The sequence below is a fragment of the Esox lucius genome, chromosome 2 (assembly GCF_011004845.1).
Source record: "Esox lucius isolate fEsoLuc1 chromosome 2, fEsoLuc1.pri, whole genome shotgun sequence".
NCBI lineage: Eukaryota > Metazoa > Chordata > Actinopteri > Esociformes > Esocidae > Esox > Esox lucius.
Window position 1 is genome coordinate 8090776 of NC_047570.1, and position 23909 is coordinate 8114684.

General features: G+C 43.1%; 1 long non-coding RNA gene across 1 annotated transcript in view; it reads left to right on the plus strand.

The window, feature by feature from the left end:
- The window catches only part of LOC109616489, a 59240-nt gene that overhangs the window by 13766 nt on the left and 21565 nt on the right, over nucleotides 1-23909 (plus strand). Inside the window, exon 2 of the long non-coding RNA XR_002197624.3 lies at nucleotides 20307-20489. This is a non-coding gene — a long non-coding RNA (uncharacterized LOC109616489). The remainder of the gene's footprint in view (nucleotides 1-20306; nucleotides 20490-23909) is intronic.

A 23909-nucleotide genomic window follows, 5' to 3' on the forward strand; every position in this document is an offset into this window, starting at 1 on the left:
TTCACACACTATCTGCACCATCTTTTCTCTTTCTGTAGTACATTGGTGGGAAACATTTGAAATGTACATATAGAGGTGTGCAGGTAGTCCAATAAATACACTCTAGAAAGTTATTCTACAGTGTTTTAGTTGTTCTTCACATAGAAACTGTGCGAGAACCTTTACAAGTTCTTCCAAGAAAAGCTTTAAAAGTTTCTTCAAATAATCACTTTTTAATGCCCCTTAAAGACCCTTTGAATACATTTTTGGATAGATTTCTGAGCGGCAGGTTCTTTGACCACATGGCTCGTTGAGTAACAAGTATATAAAGTTCTCAATACCCTTTGACATTTTTCCATGAAGAACTGATAGGCGTTCCCCCACAGTTTCAACGTAAAGGAACCTTTTTAGTGTTTACTAACTTTGACTCAAACTAAACAAGCCAGATATTAGCCAATCTTTATTTGCGGAAAGTTACATAGCTTTACAATTCACTTCTCTGTGAACGTATGTAACTTTCTACCAGTAAAGATTAGCTCATATCTGTCTACTTTTTTTAGCAGTCGAAGACCTTTTCTTTAACATCTGGACTGGGTTGACTTAATGTATTTAATCTGCTAAACATATGGTTTTATTTGCATACAAACACAGTATTGGGACTGTCAAAATTGCAATAAGAAAGCATATGTTAAACAATTAAAAGATGAAAAAAGAGACAAAAGTACAGGCAGTCTCCTTTCATTTGTGTACATTTCAACACATATACTTTACCAACTAAAAATATCAGCACTGTCAGAGTTCCATCCCTCCATTATGTGCAACCATAAGTATTGGGACATTTGGCTCGCAGGTGTTTCTAATTGGTCAGGTGTTTCCTGTTGCATTAATTGTTTACACATGAAAGAGTGAATGCGTAGTCTGTTCTATCATTTGCTCTTGCCTTTGGAGTCTGCATTTGCTGCCAGTAGGCATAATTCAACATGAAGACTATGGCGCTGCATATGAAAGAACAGACAGCTATTTGGATTCCAAAAGAAAAGAGGAACCTGATTAGAACCATATAACAAAAGTTGGGCCTAGCCAACAATTTTTAATTATCTGAAAAATAAATAAATCACCGGTATCCTCAAAAATTGGCAACGACCAGTTCAGTTCAAGGAAAACAACAGAAAAATGACAAACAAAACAAACCTTACCCTAACCAACAACCTCCAAAATGCTGGGGTAAAATGGTAAAAATGTATTGTTTGCAGAAGACTTTGTCAGCAGAGTTACAAAAACTACATTGCAAGATCCCAACCTCTGATCAGCACTAAAAACAGAAAGCACAGATTAGAATTTGCTATACATTACAGAAAAAAGCCAGTGGTGCTTTGATACTGTTTTATGGACAGATGATACGAAGGTGAACTTTTATCAAAGTGATGGGAAGGCAGAAGTATAGAGGAAAAAAATTTAATGCAGATGATCCAAAGCATACCACCTTATAGTGTCATAGAATGGGCATGCATGGCTGCCTCTAGAATGGGCCCACTCATCTTTATTGATGATGTGAATTCTAAGTGTACAGAAGCATCTTGGTTACCAATGTAGAAGAACATTCCACCAGGTTCAGTGGGCGACACGTCACAATGCAACAGGTCAATGACGTACATTCTGTTGATTCAGAATATTAACTTGCTGAATTTTAGTTCAAACATTTGGGCGTTTACAGTGTCTCTTGAAAAACACTACATATCTCAAACCTCACGCTATTTAGTAGTCCAATTGCATACCCAAAACCAGTTCAGCTTGATTGACAAGCAAAAAAAATAAGTATGTACTGTAAGTGCACACTGAGCAATTTAATAATACCTGCTGATATCACGCACACCGGCTGGGACCATTGACTGTAACAGATAATAACTGACCAACATCAATGTATCAAGCATAAAACGTTAACACAGTCTATGACTTATTGTATGCGAAATGATTTGTCCTAAAATCAGATTTCAATATAATTTGCAATTATAGCCCTACTTTCAGTTAAACAGCCTATAGTCTTAGTACAAACTACCTGTTCAATATTTCTCAAGGTTTCTCTAGTTCTCCTTTATGTCTCATATTTTCTGACGCTGTCTCTCCCTCACTCTCTTGGCAGTACAGTAAGCCTAACAGAGTAGGAGGAGTTGTCAGAGGATCCTTAAGGACTACAGTGTTTTACAGGCCCATAGATGGAGAAGGCTGTCAGACAGTCTCCTGTCTCCGACATCCCGTCCATGAAAGATGCAAATGGCTTCTCTAGTATTTCCCTGCCCTCGTTCGCTCTCTCTCTCTAGCTCTCTCTCTCTATCTCTCTCTCTCTATCTCTCTCTCTCACTGTCTGGTCTTTACGGCCGTTATAGCTACAGCAAATGATCAGAACCGTGGCTCTTTTAACCTTATCCATCACCCCGCGACGTTTCCTCTCCGCCGGCAGTACAATGTGCCAGGTGAGATTAAGGACTTCTCTTTGGATGGGGCTTAATTCACAGGGAAATGCAGGGAGCAATGAACTATTAAAAGAGGGCTGTGAATTCTTAATCACCCTCACAGGTAGAGGTAGTGGCTTTTACCCACCTCTCCTCTCTTTTCCCCCTCTCGTTCGCCCTCTTGCCTGCTCTCTCGCTCCCTCCCCTCCTCAGCAGCACCTTCGTCACACACTTTGGTAGGCTACTTATATCGGGAAATGCTCTTTCCCCCCCGACGTATAGGAGAGGCCAGGCGGGAACGGCGGTGCATATGTCACATGGTATCTGGTGACAGGGCCGGTAAGAGATACAGTATGGCTGCTGCCGCTGTGCTGGAGGAACGCTCAGCCATGCTTATCTGTGCTACACGGGCCGAGCATTACTTGTCTGCCGGGCTCGGATCACTTTGGACAGTATCATTAAATGCCACGTCATTACCGGTTATGGAGTGATGCTCTCACTCCCGGCGCCTCCTGGGACATCGCGGGGGGAGGGGGGGTCGGGGAAGGGGCCCGGTAGGTAAACTGGGGAGGGGGCGGGGGGGATGTGTTTGTTCGAGGGTTTGCGTGTGTGTGTGCAAGGGGATGGGTGGGAGGGGGGTGGAGGGAGGAATCGTTCGGATGGACGGGGTGAGGGATGGAATTGGCATTACATTTCCAACGCGGGCATGATTGACTTTGACTGGAGCGAAAGGCCTGTTAGCTTATCTTTAAGGCTGTGTTTGTCACAGGCTCAGGGCAGCTTGCCGACATGCCGGCGCAGGGAAGTCGAACCGGCGGTTGAACGATATGGATAGGTGAAGGCTCCCGGTGGGACGGGCTGCCTGGCTGGCGCGCTGAGAGAGCAGAGGGCTAAATTGAAGGTTTATTTATCCAATTCGCTGTCAAGGTCGGCTTGTCGGAGAGCTGTCCTGTGTGTGTTCACAAAATGCCAAAATCCAGACGAATTGTTAAAAAAGGAGAAGGCCCTGGAATCAATGACCTTTGTGCGTCAGGCATCAACATGCCAGAGTCTCTTAAGGCCATTATGGTTGCCTTTTAAAACAAGAGAGTGGAAAAGAACTGTCTACCGAGAGTCATCCACTATAGACACACACGGACAACACACCCATACAACACATCCATACACAGACATCACAAGTTAGACTACCCTTTCTACCATTCTCGACGTCTCCTAACCTTAAAGCCTAGCGCCGTGGAAGACACTGTTTCTGAATACATCCGGCCCGTTGTTACAGTACATCAAGGAAAACCAAGCAAAATAAACCCAGTGTGTACTTTAGCAGAATATTAAAATGCTAAACTGTCTCAACACACTTAGGTGGTGTTTGCAGAGCGCGTTTAAGGACTCAGAAGGAAAGAAATCCGACACGCGTCAAATAAACAGCAAGACAATATGATACAAAGACATCTAAGCGTTTGTAACATTTAATACCACATAGCTCCGCTCCGCTCCGCTAGCTACTGTATGTGCCTTATGGCCTGTGTCAGGAACCAGTGCTGCATTGTTTCCACTGTGGAAGCTCATGCTTTGTCCGTCAAACGGCACCGTATTTTTGGTCTGTTACTTGGTTTTCTAATCAGTTTGCATGATTGAACTGACACCAGCTTGACACAGAGCTTAATTCCTTTTCAGTCTAAGCGGCCGGTGCTACAGCGCTATCCTTCGGAGGGACCCCCCTCGTCAAAGTTTTGGAAGGCCCCTGTCAGCAGGAAAAGAACATGACCTTTAAATTGTATCAGCATGTTTGCTGGTGCATACTGGGAGTAGAAAAGGTTCAGTGGCCTGCTGGAAGAAGAAAAAAACGGCCTTCGGAAAACATACACATAATTCACTTAGAGGGCTTTGAGAGAACCGTTTGTTGACAATCAACTGTAGTGCTTTTTATGCCAATCAGAAAAGCGAAAAATGGCCACTTTCCAGGCAGATTGTTGATCCTTATTTAACAGCACGGCGTCACAATTTCAGAGCTCATTTCACGTTCATTTGTTAATCGGAAATTAGATTTAAAAACGTTAAGATGAAGACGTTGGATTCTGTCATGCAGTATCAACAATTTATTCCCCGTAAACAGTAACTTGCATGTGGGTCCGCATCCTCCTTAGAACTGAGTGTCTGGCGAGGGTTTAGCACAGGGAATTATGCAAGTGATATGATTAACTCGGCATCATTGATTTCTTAGTCAATAGTTTTGAGGTCACTGTGGTATGAAAGCATAGTTTAATGAGGTGCTCTGAGATGCATAATGGCCCTGGTTATCACACAGCTCAAAATAAGGACCTTGGTTCTCCAAGCTGGCGTGATCACTCTTTTTCAAACAATAAGAAGCATCAGTGGCAAAAAAGGAACAAATTGGTTCTATTGACAGCCAGACACTTGTTATATGGAAAGCACCTTTTGGTTATAACAAACTACAACTTTTCCACCAATGTACCGAGTGAGTGGCATAATCTTTGTAGATGTTTTATGCAGTAGTCCCCACTGAGCATGTGCGTAGACAGGATGCCGAACAGTTTCACTCACGTTGGTGGTATTTGCATCGCGTTCTTTAGCACGCAATGCCCTATGGTGGGAAAAGCACGGCTCGCGCTTTCATCAGAGATTGAACTGAACCTGCAGCACAACAGATTGTTCTGGTTTGCTATTTTACTTTTCCTGGACACGGTGGGAACGTGATGCAGATGTTGATCACAGGAACGCTTTGGGAGATGCACGACTCAAGGAACACCATTTTTTATTTATTTTTCTACATGCTGGGCACTGCATATTTCAGATAGGGCCTGCCCAGGGATATTCATCCTAGAGAACACAGATAGCCCCTACCATACAAACTGTGATACAGTGAGGGAAAATGCAATGTAAATTGTAATCACAGCATGCTTGAGGGAAATACGCAGTTCGAGAAAATAAGTATTCCGAAATACTTTTTTCTTTTTTTTCTGAAGATGCCAACATTGCACTTTTTCAAAATCACGCTTGGCAATGTGTACAACTGAGAACAAAGAAACCGGCACTATCATTGCTTAATCTCGAATGCTCTCGGGATGTGAAGCCGATTCTACGGTAAATGTGTAGTCAGTTATTTTCTCCATGGAATGACATGGAGCACCTTGGGAATCGGTGCGTGGAACACAGTGGGAGGAGTTGCTGCATATCAGGACACAGACGAGAGACAGAGACAGCATGTGGACAAGCTGTGGGTGGTGACTGATGACCAGCATCACACGTGAATCAGGTGTCCATGAGACTCAATAAAGAGTCATGGGAGCTGTGGAGAGCATGAAACGTGAACCCACGCACGCTTCTCAAAGCCCTTGACTCAAAATGCACGACTAGGGACTTCAGGACATTCCCCTGTTTACACCGATCATTTAAATTAACTGTAGATGTGTCATTCAAGCATTTGCATTTTTGGTACCAGGACAATATTCAATCATGCACAGAAAGTGCAGAAAACAGTTCTCGTTTTACAGGAGAGCAAGCTAGCTTTCTTTTTTCATTGAATCGCTAGACAGATCAAAGCAGCTAATGTCATCTTCAGACAACACTAGCTAGTGATAATGTAACTTAAGTAAACAAACCTTGGACAAGTTTACAGTGTTTACAGTAAGTTTGCAGTATTCAAGCCAGAAGGTCTCCAAGCTTGCTAGTTATGTCAATCACCACAGAGGGCCGGACAATGTTCCAGTTAACAGTTCCGGAGAAAACACAACTAACAGAGTCACAATGTTCAATTTTTGTGCTGTTTTCAAAATGTCTTTGTTTCTTTGTGTCCTATTTCCGGGTAGTAACTACCACAGGACTGTGTAACAAGTCAACCTCCAACCGGCTGTAGTGTTTGCAGACTGCTGAATTCTGACAAGAGCAAATGTATGCTATGTGCTGACAGTTTGGGCTTGGAATTGTGATGCTGGGAAAGTGTTGGTGTTGCAGCGGTGGATGTGCAGGTTTTTAAGCACTCGCCCAGTCTAATCACCATTTGACAGATCCACTGTAAATCAAAGGTCCAGTGTGTGGGTGCCAGCAAATGTTTGATCTCATTCCAAGGCCTTGAAACAACTTGCTTATTTTCGTCTCAGTTTTGGCTCCCTGCTAAAGTAAAACATTGAAAGATGAATGCTCTGACAGGTCATTGTGTGTCATACTGCCACTCTGTAATGGGTACATCTTTCAGCTGGGAAGTTGATGGCTGGAGAAAGGGCTGAAAGACTGAGGGAGAGGGGAGAAAACTGAACAAACCACGCACCAGAGAAAGAGGGAGAGAGGGGACGACAGAGGGAGGGGGAGTAAGAGAGAGCGAAAAGAAACAGCAAGATTGTTCCCTCCCCAGCTCACGGCACATCTTTTCTACGACCAAACACTTGTCATGTCGAAGGAAAGTTATATACATTTTTAATGAAATTGGGTACAACTGGTGCTTTGAAAATCAGTTGCACTGTGTTTTTTTTTTTATTCGTTAGCTAAGGCCTCGCTAATGCATCAGAAACGCTAGCAGCGTGTCCTGGGGAAAGTGTTATAATTGTGTTGTTCTAATATTGTGCCTTCCCTAATGTTCTATTGGTAATCAAGCCAAGCATTTTTTTTATTATTATTATATTTTTTTTTTACAATTTAATATATTCAGTTATTGCATCATATCTCATACAGATCTTGTCAATTACAATTGCCTGTGTATAACAGTTCAAATAATTATTATATATTCTGGATTTCTGTTGGTGGGCTTGGTTAATCAACCCTTGAAAGACTGATTGCACTACAAATTCCCCATCCTTTCCTTCTCTCAGGTTCTTCGTACCCGAGTCTCCCCCCTCTCTAATTTCAAACTTAATAAGGAAGAATGCATTCTTACTGTAATCTAGGCTTCCTGTGCTATCTAACAACACATGCAGACATTACTATGTGGAAAACAAAGCCAGTGTACCCTGCTTGATAATGGAAACCATCTTGCTTGTCCCAATTTATTTGGATGGGTAGCCATGGTAAGCCGAGCACCACTAGAACTGAATAAACTAAACAAAGACAAAGTTAGGTTTAAATTGCTTGATTTTGACCTTTGATTTAGGAATGAATATAAATGAATTCACTTGAAATCCAAAGGAATTGTGCATGTGCTGTGATTGAAAGGGGATTATTATTTAAATATGTAGCCTAGGGCCCTCAGAGCTCGCCATTCACTTCAAATGTCTTTAACGCCTTCTTCTGCCACTGTTTTAGAACTAACATGTGCCGCTCAGCCCAAGGAGGAAACTGGGAAAGACTCTTCCAGCAGATCCATGCATTATTTATCCAGTGATATTAACTACTTGAGTATGGTTATTAAAACAAAGACGTTTACGGATAACTGATATGAATGACAACGCCGCATGAAAATATATGACTAGAGGAAGGACAGATAAAGAGAGGGAGGGAAGTGAAGGAGTCAGAGGGAGAGAGAGAGTAGAGAAAGTAGCAGATTGCCCTGAATGGGCGAAACAGAATTTAGTGATAATTGAAATATATTTAGCCATGTAAGCACAAATGGGAGTGTCATTGTGTGGTGCTACCTGCCGAGACCCTGCTGTGTGAACAACAGACCCCCGGCCCCCCGAAGGTCACACGGGTCAGCCCCATTCCAAAGCAGCCAAGACGTTTAACCCCCACCCTCGTTCCGGGGCCTAACACAAATCACGTCCGGGGCAGGCAGTGGGTTTTTCGTGAAGGGTGTTGGGGGGGGGGGCTTTAATCCTCAGGTTTTACCCCTGAGGTAAGACGGAAAATGAGGAGGAGAATTCGGCCAGGCCCGGTGAGTCTCACCGCCCGTAGAGAATGAATGGCTTTAGCGCTGCGCCCGGACAGAAAAATCAATGCTTCATATGAGGAGGCCGCGGGGTTAGGCTCCCATGTTCATGTCAACAAGGCTATTGGTTTTCTTAATACTCCGAAGTTGGCGTTTCCCTGCTGCAGGAGGGCCGGCGCGGTGACTTGTGTGGTCAAAGCTTAACAAAGGGATTGTGCCTCCAACCCTACCGCCTGGCCGGGGAGGCCCAGACAGGATTAATTATCAACGCCGTTCACTTGACATTAGTTGAATTCCTTTTTCCCTCTCTTCCACTTTGTCACGTAGTACTGTAGCACCGCCGAAGAAGTGTCACTAAAGAGAAGCTTCCAGAAGTTGGCTGGGGGACCGGGTCTTGTTTAATGGACTGCAGCGACGGCGTGTCGTAGCACAGCGGTTACGTACGCGCGCCGCGATAAATGTATGCGTGTTGATAACGGACATACCGTATTTATACGGGGGACCACAAATTATTGATCATGAAATGAATGTATGATTACAGTTCTGGGAGCAATATTCCTTCCTCAAGAACAAACCTGAACATATGAAACAAATTGAACATGCTAGTTAAAACTTTTAAATCTTTCCCCCCAGATGGATCACATATTTCAAATGTAAGCGACAACACGTGTGTGTGTGTGATATAGCTAAAATAACATGGCGAAGGGCTGTTTTTTCATATGACGCAACTCATTGTGCCTGGATTCAGCTTGTAGCCATGTGTATCGGCCATATTGTGAATCACAAAACCCTGAGGAGCCTTACTGCTATTGTCAGCTGTTTGCCAATGCAATTAAACAATTAATACCAAACCAGTGGAATACGGTCTAATATACCATGGCTGTCAGCCAATCAGTATCCAGGGTTTAAACAAAGCAGTTTTTTATTGTCTTTTTCCCTGCCATTGAACACAGGATTTACCATGCTGCACTCTCTTTAATTGAAATACATGGGAGAATGCAACAGGATGTATAATGCAAAGCATTTTATTTGATATCCGTAGGAATTATGCACAACTTTAATCAGAAGCAGAAGTGCTTTGTTCAAACCCATCAAATGTTATAAATAATTTACTGGATCACATTAGCATCTTTCAGTCTACATACAAAGATAATAAGAGTTTCTGACTGCAGCAGCTGGAAGTTCACCAACCATGCGAGAAGGAACATACCTGTAAGATCAGTAAGCATGTTGAACACCACTCCCCCCCACTGCCCCACCTCAGAACACACACAGAATGCTGTTCAATAAAACTTACCAGAGATCAGTCACCCATGACTCAGTTTCAAAGCATGAGAAATGGTACCAGCTAGCTAATTCTATTAGCTTTCTGTGTGTCTTTGATCCCCTTGATATATTCTCTAATAAGTTAAAAAGGAAACCAGCCAGGTAATTGCAGCCTCAGAAACCCTGCGCGCACACACACACACACACACACACACACGCGTGTACAGATCCTATTTTCTAGTCATGTTACTTTCGTCCCTCCTCCCGTGTTACTAATTTAAGCTTTTGTTACCCTTAAGTACCTCTCGAAGAGCTTTTCCCCAGACCCCTATCTGTGGGCCCGACACCCCCCCCACCCCCACATTCACCGGCATAGTCGTTAGCCACACACTACTGTAGGCGGTAAAAGCCGAGGGGAGGGGTCAGTCGGCAAGGGGGAGTGAGCATTGCTCACCCGGAGCAATCGGATGAAAACGCAGTGCAGATGTAATTTGTTTTCAATGGCTGTTTCAAAAGAATAATTGTGGTGACACTGGCGGATCGATATTATGGATTTTTGTTTTTCGAGTGCAGTGTGTGTGTGTGTGTGTGTATGTGTGTGTGTGTGTATGTGTGTGTGTGTGTGTGTGCGTGCGTGCGTGTGTGTGTGTGGTGCTAAGAGTAGGCAGGAAATATAACACTGCAACCCGAATACAATAAAAATGGATTGAGAGTCTGTGGGTATTTGTGGGGCTGGTAGACATCACTGGGCCACGGACATCATTGGTGGGATTACTAAACGTGTCCTCTGGGTTGCTTGGTCCTGCTTGGTGTGGATGTGTGGCTGCGTTTGCTGCTGTTCCTCTCCCTTGCTACTCTTTCAGGGGGAGAAACATTGACTACACTTGAATAAACTCACTTAAGATGAAACACAGCGACAGGAGGAAAGACTGAGTCCCTAGCTTAGGGAACAGAGCGAGGAAGCAAGGAGAGAGAGAGATCAGCCGCGGGACTCCCTGTGTTGGTCCCGTGTTCTGTGCAGGACGTCGTGCGCGCGTTTGGTGGTTAGACGACCTGGTTGAATGGATGAATGGGTGGATGAGCGTAATTGTTTTTTTGGTTGCTTTATTTGGTCTAGAAGGATAGACGGAAAGTCCATTAGGATATAGCAATAAAGATCAAACCTCTAGCTGCAGTGGGAAACATCAACAGAAATGTCTAATTTATCTTATTGTAATGCCCTTACTTTTGATATGCAAATGAGCAATTATATTAGAAAAAGGACGACAGTTGGCCTGATTTTAAATCGCTCCGGCAGAAAGGAATGAGATGAGATTGAAGTGTAATGAGGTGGATTGTAGGTTCCCTCACATGATCTTGAATGTTATATCACGTATTGAATTCTCGTTGTGTCATTGAATGCTGTGAGTATCCCAGCCCATGAGGAGCGAGAGTTTCCATTTAAGGATTCTGGTTTTACCCACTAATAGCCCTGTCTTTAAGAGGAACATGGGCCTACTCTATACAGCTACTCTAATCTTACCAAGTCGACTGGATGTTTGCTATCCTCACAACAGCTATTTGTTTAGCATGCAAGCCCTGATTCTTCCACAGAGGTCTGATGTTTTAAACAAACCCTGTCTTCTTTATAGATCTACGTTTTAACAGATGAAACTAATGAATGTGAATTAGCCGTGCAATTAAAATAATTACAGATATACAGAAACCGAGGGCACTGAAACGGAAACGTATGATTAAAATAAAACATGCGTGTTTGTTTTGAATCAAATACCTGTATGCTACCGTTTTACATGAATGATGAATATGGGGAAATGTATCTGCCAAGGTTTCCAGTGCCGTCTGTCAAAAAGCCACGTAAAGCTTCAAATTAACCTTCAAAAATTAACCAGCAAAAAAACAAATGCAAGTTAATTCAAGCCACTATCAAGCACATTTTCTTTGTAATTCACCATACTTATTGGACCCTTTTGAGGAAAAAAAGCTTCTCTCATAATGCCTTTGCTTCCCTTACCATGTATTTATATGCTGAACTGATAAGAGGTTTTTTCTGTGGTTAGTTTGCTGTGTTGGTAGCGTCACATGGGGATGATCTGTCTCTCTCTTCCGCCTGCCAGTGTCCTCGGGCCCTTCCTGGGTTCTCTATTGAGCCAGATAATGGCCAGTTTGCGCATTTGCCAAATCGGACACTAGTATTTTCCTGGCGTCGAGGCAATGCAGGCAGCGGTACCTCTAATTTATCAGAGAAGGAGGTGGATGGGTTGGGGGTTCAGCGAAGGTGGGCTGCTGTGGAGTTGGGCTGTTCGGAAGTGGGGGGGGGGGGGGGTTTAGAGAACATCATTCCTCTCTAAGTCCCCTCATGAGTTAACATGTACTGTCTGCTATGTCCTCCCCATCTCGCTGTTTTCTTTCTCACGTCCCTCCTTCTCTTTTTCTTTTTCCTTTCTCCCTTTTTCCCCCTTATTTCTCTCCCTCTCACCCCCATCTCTCTCTACTTTTCTCTCTTGCTCCTTCCTTCTCTATCTAACCCCCCCCCACCCCTCTGCATTATTCCCTTGCTGCAGTTGGCCACCAGAGACACTGGGCTGATTTATAAGCATGGCCTCAGCTCCTGTCCTTTGCCTGACTGCCTCCGCAATGGAGAAATTTCCTTTTTTAAAACAGCAGTGGAAACCTGGAGAGTGGGGTGGGGAGGTACATTACAGTATAACTCCCTAATTCAGCGTCTTGTCTTCTGTTTTCAGACTCCCAGTCTCCCTCCCCAACCCTTTCAATCGATCTCTTCTGGATTCCTTCATGATCTCAGTTCCAAGATTCATGTATACTATGATAGATTTAAGTTTATTTGAAATACACAATAGGATAGTACAGTACCATAGTTAAAATGCCCCCGTTTTGATATCAATGTAATGAACTGTATCCAGGGCGCAGTGTTAAAGCTCAAGATCAGGATGTTCCAAAGGCATTTCAAATTCAGTTTGTCAAGATCCTCATTAGCTATTGCACATGCTGCAGTTCTTCCTGGGTCCATGTGAAACATAAAAAACATTACCGAGTACAAAAGTCAGAGACATGCAGTTGTTGATATTACATTACAATACATTACAATATAAACAAGAAACATTATTTACCTGATATTAAGATATACAAATAATTATTTTTTTATTTAGATTTTTTGACTGAACTTGCTTTCTGTCTGAGTAATCGTTAAGAGAAGAGGATTTTGGGACAACATGTCTCTTCACATATTGTGACTGTACAACACATTTTGAGTACAAAACATTGTCGCAGATCCCTCAAAGTCCGACTTCACTCTGGTTTTTTCCCCCTGTGTTATCACCCTTCTAGACTGTTAGCAACAGTGCATCAACATGTTGTTGGTTTTGTTGTTGATTGCTCTTTGAAGTTTTAGGCTGGATATCTGTACAAGCATTTTGTAACAACTGCTGATGAAAAAATGACTTTACAAAATGCATTTGATTGATTGATGTGGTATTTATAATGTCTGTTGGATTTGGATACAAGTATATTGTGCAAGTAGTAAGGAGTTCTCAACCAGAGGTGGGGGACTCGAGTCACATGACTTGACTCGAGTCTGACTGGAGTCACAATTTTCAGGACTTGTGACTTGCTTGATTAAAGTATGAAAATGACTTGACTTTGACTTTGACTTGAGAACAAGTTACTTGAGACTTGACTTGACTTGAAGTGGAAGACTCGACAATGACATGAACTTATAATAAACAAACAGCAATACAATTATTTTATATGTTGTGACATCAGCACCACTAATCAGCGTATGTGCCTTTAACGCTGCACAATTCAAACCGCGCCAAACATGGCAGACAGTAACGTTAGTCGAGCTCCACATATAGTATCGTTTGGATACAAGGACTTTGAACTGGACCGTGTGAATAAAAAAAGATTTGCCAGATGCAAAATATGCAACAACGTCAAATTTCATTCGTTATTTTAAGAACCACAAGGAAAGGTAAGAAAGTAATCTCTTTATATTCAGTTTCACTAAGATCTATAACGATTAAGTTACTAATGTAATGAATTAATCTTTTGTTTGTCATAATTTGGCCTTGGTTGCATATTATGTTTGTTTTTTTCTTGTTAGAAATGTGACCATTATCATTTCTGAATACGTCTGGTAAATAGATGTAAGGGAATTTGACTATAACAGTGGCATAGCCTGAATTTTAATGTTGATAGGCATCTTAAAATGAGCGGGCATGTATATAACACGTAGGCTATAATGTCTGTATTAAATGTGGGCATTTTCAAGTGTTTGTGGACTGCGTGTGGAAACTAAAAAGCATTGTGCTTACAACATAACAGTTAACTTTACTGCATGAAAGGCTAACATGGAGGCGCCGATGTGATTACTAGCACCTAAACATTTCGAAGAGTTTTTACTCATACAGACAAGAATAATTACAGCGTAATTACATATTAGGCAGTTTTTCAGTCACAATAATTAGTTTATAAGGTTGTTATTATTAGCCCTTATTACATGGATTGGCTGAATTCCAGTGCAGAATGCGTGTTATTTCTTGATAACAGACCGTTGCCATGAAAAACAGCGCGTTGCTATGGACGCAGCAGGATTCTAACCAGAGACGGAACGGACTATTTTCTTTAGAGGAAGCAATACAATCGTTTTTAAATCAATAAATTCCTTTTGAAATCAATATTTTGTGTCAAATTATAGATTTATTTGGTAGGTAGCCGTGTAATAAGCGGGATAAGGTATAGCGAGGCGGCTGTTATAGCGAATACAACCCCTTCAGGCTGATTCAAGATCCCTCCGCTTCCTCCCCCCAAAAATTGTACCGCGGAGGAGAACAATATTTGATTTTGAAATCGAGCTTCGCACTGAGCGCACGTCAGAAACAGAGGACAGTGTGTGTGTATGTTCATCTCTTTAGTACTGTGACTTGACTTGACTTGAAACTTATAAGGACTCGACTTGACTTGCTTAGGGTGAACCCTTGACTTGACTTAACTTGCTTGATTTATCTGAACTGTGACTTGAGACTTGACTCGAGACTTGATGGTTAAGACTTGAGACTTGCTTGGACTTGACCATGTGTGACTTGTCCCCATCTCTGATCTCAACACAAGTCTTTCACAAAAACACTAGACGTAGTCAACCTCTTTTCAACCCTCAGCCGTACCAGACTGTCATGCACTGTGTTGTTGGTTCTCTGTGTGTGGTTAAGGATAAGGCAGGCTGCTCTGTTTGGAGCTATAGCAGCTAGGATTTCTTTGCTGTACCTGACCATATAACTGGACAGTTACCAAGATTGGACAGAACCGAAGCAAAACATCTTTCACGGGAGACATACAGTATCTGTGACATACCTCTCCCATTTCTCAAAACATACATGAAGATGATAACTGACTATTCAATTTTACTTCTGGAAGTCAGGCTTGTTCTACTTGTTCAATTGTCACACCATTGAGGCACAACTCAAATTGAAACATAGGTCTTAGAGGGATGTTCTAATATTTAGAAAGAAATTCAATTCTTTGCATTTTTTATACTTTCCTTACATGTTTATTGATATTCATCCATTCTGACAAGGTCTATAACTTCTAACTTAATAAACATTGTCCACAAATCACATAATCTCGCTCTATTGCTAGAGAATTTTATCAAATGCCTTACTGTACGTCATAAGTTTGAAAAGGACCTCATTTATGTGATTACTTCTCAGACATTTTTATTATTGGCCCCCTGTTATTCCTGAAACTGTAATTCAACATTTAAAAAATATATATCCGGGGCCGGGTCGCGGGGGCAGCAGTCTAAGCAGGGATGCCCAGACTTCCCTCTCCCCAGACACTTCCTCCAGCTCTTCCGGGGGGACACCGAGGCGTTCCCAGGCCAGCCGGGAGACATAGTCCCTCCAGCGTGTCCTGATGCTGGAGGAAGATGATGCTATGCTATGCTATGCTAAAAATATATATATTTCAACATATTTCATGTTAAAAGGCTGTCAGTTCAACTTTAATAGTCTCATTGACCTCGAATAATTGGGAAAAATAGAAATTAAAGATTAAAGGCCCATGGCAATTGCCTTGGGGGACACCACACTTTACATCTTTGACATTGCAGGTGCTTATATTGGATAACTATTTCTCCAACCATGGTGAGGTTAAGCCATAACAAATATTGACAATTGATGATCAATCACATCAAAGGCTGTTCCAATAAAAACCCTTTTAGAAGCACAATGAGCCAGCCAAACCAATGGTATCTTTTAGAATTAGCTTAGCCAGTTTCCTTCTACGCATGTAGAACACAGCACACTCCTCTTATGAGGTTTGTGTGTGTTTCTGAGTGAACACCAAAGGGTTAATATTCCTTGTATAACGCTGAATGAAGTGCCTGGGTGTATATAAGCTGTTTCCCATTGACTACCTTCTGGCATATCATCAAACGCACAGGACCAGCAAATCTAGATGACCGTGATATTAGTCCTGTGATTGGTGTCCCCCCCTGAACGTTGACATTAAAAAATCATTGAGGGTGCCATAAAAGACACAGAGATCATAATCATTACAGGACCGATGGCCCAATCCACCTCTGCACAAGGAGAATCTGTTAAGGGCAGCCTACATAGTGACACTATGTAGGCTGCATGGCAAGAAAAGGTGGAAATAAATCATGACAGTCTGCCTGTGCTTTACATTTGACTCTTCCGATGTTTCCCAACGCGGCGAAGGTGTCGGCATCCGTTTCATGGTGTGCCTGAGCTGTGCGGCAGCGTTTTAACACTGGGGGGGGTTAGTGATGTAGAAGACTCCATCATCCCCTGCCTTATCTACTGTATGCTGCTCTGTGGCTTTGCAGATACCTTTTGCCTAATTGCAAGCGGGATGAAATGATTCCAGTGTGGCTGACAGGTGAGACGCAGCTGGACCGTGACCAGGGAGAGATTTCTCTAGTGGGCTAGAGAGGGCCATTCGCTCTCCTCCAGGGGATCCCGTGCACACACTCACAAGCTGACATATTATAGAGGTTGACACCAACACTGCTCACACATTAAGACAGACAGACACTTGCCCGTCGGTAAGGGTCAACTTCCTGGGTATCAAAACTATGTTGAATGCCTCCACATTCGGCTCCTGTATGATCAGGCTCCAGGAGCCAATTAGATGACCCTCTTGGGTTAAGCCAAAAGGACGTACCGTGCAGAGAGAGAAAGCATAGAGGCATGATCAGCCCCGGTAAACCCCCTCCGCCCTGTCTGCTCTCTGGGCACTTCTCTGTAGTAAAACGCTGGCACATATAGTATTGATTTTCATTTAGATAACTTAATGTTCACAGACAATCCGCGCCCCCAACACAGCCCAAACTTAGATCTACGAGCTTGCCTCCCTGTAATCTGCCGCCATTTCTCTTCTCTCGTTTTTTGGATTCATTTTTCCTAAACTTAACTGATTCGGAATGGCAAGATATAAATGAAAAGCTGGGGTTGCATCGATCAATCACGCGCGGCACAAACATCCCCCGCTGGCCTTTCCCAACATTCTATTACCACCGGGTAGTTGGCCAGTCAAAAGGGGGATAAAAATTACACCAAAAAACATAATAAGTTAGGCTTGATTTGTCGTGCGAGAACCCTGACAGTTCAGTAAGACTTATAACCAGGCCAGGGCTAAGAATCTGGCTTGTTATGGCTCCGGCATGTCTATAAAGTTGTTCATTTCATATAAAACCGAAACCTGTGCTGAGAGCTCTGAAAGGGAGAAGGATGTACAATAAGGAATAAATGCATAGGAAAATCTATTTGTACGGACCCTGTCTGGCTGGGTTGGAGGCCGGGCAGGGCAAGAGTTGTATTACTAGGGAGTGGGGGGGTGGTGTGAGGTTGGTGGGGGGGCAAGGCGACGGCTATCATCTCTCCGCGTCAGATAAGATGAGATAAGGCGCTGATGTGTGACCGTTGGCATCTCGGCGGGCCCTGCCCACCGCCGACGCGGTAATGAGGGGGAAGTAGCGGGGACTCGTCTCGACATGCCACAATGCACTCACAGCCGCGGTGTTAAGTGGTAGCTGTTCTCTCACCCGGGCCAACCCGGCTCCCATTCGGAATGAATGCGCCGCTAGCTAATTACCACTTGGAAAGATTGCGTGTTGTGTTTTCATGCTTTATTGTCCATCTATTCTTTGAAAACAGGAGCGAGGGTGAGTATGAGGGCAGAGGTGCCTCTGTAAGATGACACGTGGGAACGCACACCCAGACACACGCAGCTAAAGGGGGAGCTAAATCAATTTATCAGGTCAGGCTGATTATTGTCGCTCTCTCACAACAAACATACATTGACCTTCTCTTGACCGGACAAGTTATTTGTTTAGAACATACGCACACTCAAGTTGGTGTACACGTTTATACAAATGGGGTTATTATACATTTGCATTTGTTCTTGTTAGTTCTTTAATTACACATTACATTGATTATTTCATTTAGCATTCCAAAACATGTTCTCATGAATACATTCACATCCTCTTCGTCAATGTGTTTACATTATGCAAAACAAGAGAAGCGCCCATGACTTGACAGTGTTCTGCCAATACTAATGTTTAAATGGAAGTATTGATAATTCTATGAATCATTCACAGACATGGCATCTTAGATACCTTAGCCTAGTTCATTTGAATAGCGTGTCGTTTGCTGTGACAGTTCAGAATAATGCTGTTAAAGCTATCAAAAAATGCCCTGTTGATTAGCTTATTTTCGAGTCGATTCTCTGGTTATTTAACAACACAAGTTATAAACTACTACTAATAAGTTAGTTGTTGTACAGTAAATATCAAATAAATGCCTTTTAATCTATTTGCTTTTTGTGTGTCTTTACAATTCAAAAGTACCAGAGTTTTGTTGTCATCTTTTGTTTTCTGTGCTAATGAGAATGGAAATCTGATTACCTTTGAAATAGTGACAATTTGTGACCTGCATAACGTCCTAACTGTAGTCTGCCAGTTTAGGCCCCCACATCTTCACCCAGCTGACCAAAATCACCATTATTACAAGTACATTTACACATTGTCACAATCTTTATAATGTTGTTTATGGTTACACAAATGGCATACTTGTTCTCCTAGTAATATAAAACATGGAGGGACATAATGCAGAAGATTTACCCAAAGTCTAAAATGATCTAGTTTTGGGGTCACTTATAAATGTCCTTGTTTCCGAAAGATAAAATCCATTCAAATAAAATCTAATTGATCAGAAATTCATCGTAGACATTGTAATATTGTAAATGACTATTGTAGCTCTAAATGGCAGATTTTCAATGGAATATCTACACAGGCATACAGAGGCCCATTATCAGCTGCCATTGCTAATCCACATCTATCATTTTAAAAGGCTAATTGATCATTAGAAAACCCTTTTGTGATAATGTTAGTACAGCTGAAAACTGTTGTGCTGATTAAAGAAGCAATAATACTTTCCTTCTTTAGACTAGTTCAGTATCTCCAGCATCAGCGATTGTGGGTTTGATTACTGGCTGAAAATGTCCAGAAACAAAAAACTTTCTTCTGGAATTTGTCAGTCTGTTCTTGTTCTGAGAAATGAAGGCTATTCCATGCAAGAATTTTCCAAGAAACTGATGATCTCGTACAACGATGTGTAGTACTCCCTACAGAAAAGCACAAACTGGCTCTAACCAGAATAGAAAGAGGAGTGGGTAGCCCCAGTGCACAATTGAGCAAAAGGACAAATACATTAGAGTGTCTAGTTTGAGAAATAGACATCACAGGTCCTCAACTGGCAGCTTCATTAAATAGTACCTGCAAAACACCAGTCTCAACGTCAACAGTGAAGATGCAAATCCAGGATGCTGGCATTCTAGGCAGAGTTCTTCCAGGCAGAGTTCTTCCTCTGTCCAGTGTCTCTGTTCTGTTGCCCATCTTTATCTTATCTCTTTATTGACCAGTCTGAGCTATTGTTTTTTCTTTGCAACTCTGCCTAGAAGGCCAGCAGTTATTCAGTTATTTTAATGGACAAAAAATGTGCTTTTCTTTTGAAAACAAGAAAACGTCTATGTGCCCCAGACTTTTGGACGGTAGTGTAAAAAGTAAAACCTCAGAGCTGGCACTTGTCTTTTGTGGGCCCTAAGCAAAAATAGATTTGGGGCCCCCCTAGTGGTTGAGGCTTAATAGTGTTTGGGGGCTCCCTAGCATTCGAGGCCCCCTAGCGGTCAGGGTCCTTAAGCAACCGCTCACATCGCTTATGTCTAGATCCAGCCCTGAATATACTGTAAGCACTTGTATGCAGTATCACGTACACATTTGCCATTTTACATTTCCAGTAAATGCATCTATGTTTATGCAGTGAGATTACCAGAGTTTTGTGTACAGAATAGTCCAGCTATTTAGTAACAGTTAAGAGATTAGGAAGTGACTACATGTGGTCGAGCGTTGTGTTATTGGTCTCAGTGGGTACATGTGACTGATGGCCGAGAGCTGCCTACGTTTTGTAAGATAATGTTTGGAAAAGTAGCAAATAGGTTTGGTTTGGTCAACAATGATTTTTCCTGCCCACTAGACAGACCCAAACTAGACGGTGATTGAAGATGTGAGAATTGACTCCACGAGCCGGATCAGTATTCACTGGGAGAGTTTTCAGCTGCTGCAAGTCATACCTGCTTGGCTATCACTTTAATGTTGTCCTCCCACCAAAGGTCATGGGAGATGAAGTCTTCAATCTGAAGGGGGAGGCAGGACATGTTTAATGATGTTAACCACCACCTGCATGGTTTTTATTTGTTTCCAGGTCATTGTGAACGCCAGCTGGTCCAAAGGCCAGCTGGTCCAAATCTCTAGGGTACATGGAGTCATCGGATGGGAAAGACCTTCATGGCGCCAGCAGCAAACTGGAATATTTGTCCAAAGAGTTTTTGGAGGTTCAATCGTTGAAGAGGGTTGAGAGCACACTCAACCCACGTCCCCCGGTCCGGTTAGTGTTTTGTGTGTATGTGTGGGTGTTCTGTTCTGTGTCTGTCCTATACAGGTGATGACAATCAGGCTCATCTCCCACTCTTCAATGACCACTCCCTCCTGTTATTGCACCCAGCTGGTTCCAGTGGTCATCAAACAATCTCCTCCTTCCCTCAGCTGTAGAAGAGTGCCGCTGTTTTCTCTGCTCGCTCTCTCTCTGCACTTGCATGGTGTTGCTCTGGTTTGTTTGATAGTATTGTGTTTGAAATGACTGTTGTTTCAGTTGATGTAAAAGATGGCTTGTGATTTTGCCTGCTAACAGGAAAAACAGACTGCTAAACTATAATATTCCTGATACTCATTGGTTAGTTATTGTTTGGCTTGTTATCTGTTACCTGCCATTTGTGTTGTTTTCCCAGGGGGACACACTGTGGGAGTGTTTAGGCAAGGCCCTTGGGCATACATACCCCATAGAATACTTCTTCTCTATGCACCCTAGGTGAGAAATACCTTCTTGTATTTATTGATGTAGCCAGGTTAGTTTTGTCCTGTTAAGTAAGTTGCGTTAGAGAGTTTATGGTTCTTACTTTCCTTGCTTTGGTTCTGTCCAGCCCCATGTCCCACATTTGCCGAGTTTTGGGCAAATAAACCACATGAACGGTATTCTCCTGTGTATGTCATCCTTGCTCGCACCCCCGATCCCATACCTCCACCCAGGTCTCTGAGGTTTACACGTGTAGCGGTGTGTTATGTCTTCCCCGCTGCGCCAGGGCCCTGTAACATAATGTGGGCTTATCCCGGATTGGTGATCCGATAGAGCTGCTCTGTGCTCTCTGTTGTTGGTGTGGGCTTCTGGGTTTGGGTAGGTAATGTAAGGTATACAAAGTATCTTCTTTGGGGGGCAATTCTTTGTGTTTGGGGCAATTTAGCAGTGTCCAAGTTTTGTGTGGCGCCCTCTATTGTGCTGTTGGTAAGGTTGTGCAAAGTTGATTTACAGGCAATTGACCATTACCAGATCCACGTTCCCAAACAGGCTCTTAAGGCTGAGCTTTTGGCCCTAGTTAGGGAGGGTCTGGTGAAAAAGGAAGCTGTGAAAGCTGAAGAAAATTAGGCTTCTGGGGAGGAGAGTGGGGGTGCAACTGCCTGTCATTCTCTCCCCACATTGGAGAACGGTGCAGACATGGGCAGGACTCCCTTTATCTTCCCCCTGTTCGACCCACCGCCTGCTGTTTCAGGGGATTCCCTTGACACCGCCAGACTTTGGTTGAAGCTAGCCCACCTAGAAATGGAGACAAAAGATAGTGAAAAGTCTCAAAGACTTGAGTTTGAGGTTCTAAAAAAAAGGTACAGATTCGGCAACTACAGCTAGAGGGTGGTCACATTGTGATGACCCACCCTGCTCGTCAGCACGGACACTTTGAAATGAGCAAAAATTTAACATTGAGTGGATTGCCGCTGATCTGCAATGGCCACTGAAGGTCTTGCCTCTCCTTCTACAGTGTGGGTTGTCTGGAAAAGTCCAGGAAGTAGTCACTGCTCTCTCCCTGGAAGATAGTTTGCCGTATGACGTAGTTGAAGCCACTGTTCTGCACGCCAATGAGTTAATGCCGTAAGCTTATCGGCAGCAAAAAAAACACCTCACCAAGAGTCGTGTAACACACCTCACTGTGTTAAAGATAAAGTCTGAAATGTGCTTTACTTGCATACTTGCATCTTGGTCAGAATGTCAGTGATCCACTGAGCTAGGTGTGTTTGGATTGTAGAAGTTCACGGACAATGAAGCTGAACGCAGAGCTGAGGTCCACGATGTATCTGTGCATCATGTTCTGGTTTGCAAAGATGTTTGAGGATGTACTGACTGTCAACTAATAACTTTGATTAAGGAAAGTATACTTATTATGATTGTCAGATGTTGTTTTTCCAAGACACCTTCAGAGGAATGCACTGACTGTAAGTCACTCTGGATAAGAGCATCTGCTAAATGACTAAAATGTAAAATGCATGTAGTGGAGGCCTATGTTGGCTCTGTAAAAAAAAACTAAAGTGGTAGGTAGGCATCAGTGATGCTTTTGAGATGGAACAGGACTAGGCCCAAAAATGTTTCCTAATGACTAAGGTGAGTGTTAAAGGTATTTAGCCATTCAGGCAAGTCGTCTTCTGTTTTGTATGGGAACTGGAACAAGGGCAGGCAGAAACAGGGTTTTGCTCTATCGACATGTTGAATATGTCTGTAAAACCTCTGTAGGGACCAATGTAATCCTTAGAGCGTGGTTATTCAATTCCAGTCCTGGAGCGCCAAAGGGAACACTTCTGCATTTCCTTTTTACAGATTAGTTAGTTGCATTCACCTGGTGGGCCAGGTCTGAATCGGTACCCAATTTATGATGAAAACCTAAATTATTTTGGTCCTTCTTGAATAGCCATGACTTCCAGCACTCTGTTTGCTTGCAGGGACCTGTTATGATGTAATGGCCATGAAAGTTTTATTTCTTATTTTATTTTATTTCTGAAAATGAATGACTGGTCCAACCCTAGGTTGATGACCTGAAGCCAAAATGCAGGCCTGTGTTTTTTGGTTTCTTGTCTGGGCAGCTGCCTGCCATTCCAGGCCACAACATTCACCACAGTATCTCCCTTTCTCTTTCACTCTCTTCAAATGTCCCCTCAGGAAGAAGAGACTGTGACTAGCCATGTTTTAAGACACTTTCAGCTTTGCAGAGGCCACCACGCTGACCGCTGCCACAACTCTTACTGCTGCCACCTTGTGTAACATCCCTCCTCAGCTGATCCAGGTTCAGGGACATTGACCCAGTCAAAAACGGGAGCGAGAGTCGTAGGGATGCTGACGTGATGTGCCCTAGCACATTCACGTGCAAGAAAATGTCGATTCGTTTTATCCTGGGTCACTACGAGGCATGGTCCGCTCAAAATATCCGGGAGAGGCTGAGGGGAGAGACCCTGTGAAAGACGGAGCTTAACGGACAGGCGATCTAAACGTTGCCTTCTGGGAGCTGCAGGCGTAACCCCGCCCCCCACGGAGTGGTGTACCTCCGGATCCAACCCGCAGAGTGACAAATGTTTTGATATGCGCTGCGTCGAATGAGAAAGTGTCTGGATTTGGAATTGAAATCAACAAGGACTTGGAAGTTCAGAGGAGTGGAGAAGGAGTAAATAAGAGGAGGTTTCACATGAAGCTGATTATCTAAATTAACTAAGGCAGGTCTCTTTTTGGCTGTTTGCCAGTGGGCTTTTAACTGTGATGTGGGAAATAATGTTGAGGATGATGTAGGGGGATAATGTAGGAGATAATGTGGAGGTGGTGTAGAGTATTATGTGGGGGAGGATGTGGCGGATGTTATGGGGGATAATGTAGGAGATAATGTGGGAGAGATGCATGGGTTGATGTAGAAAATGATGTAGGAGGATGATATACTTCTGA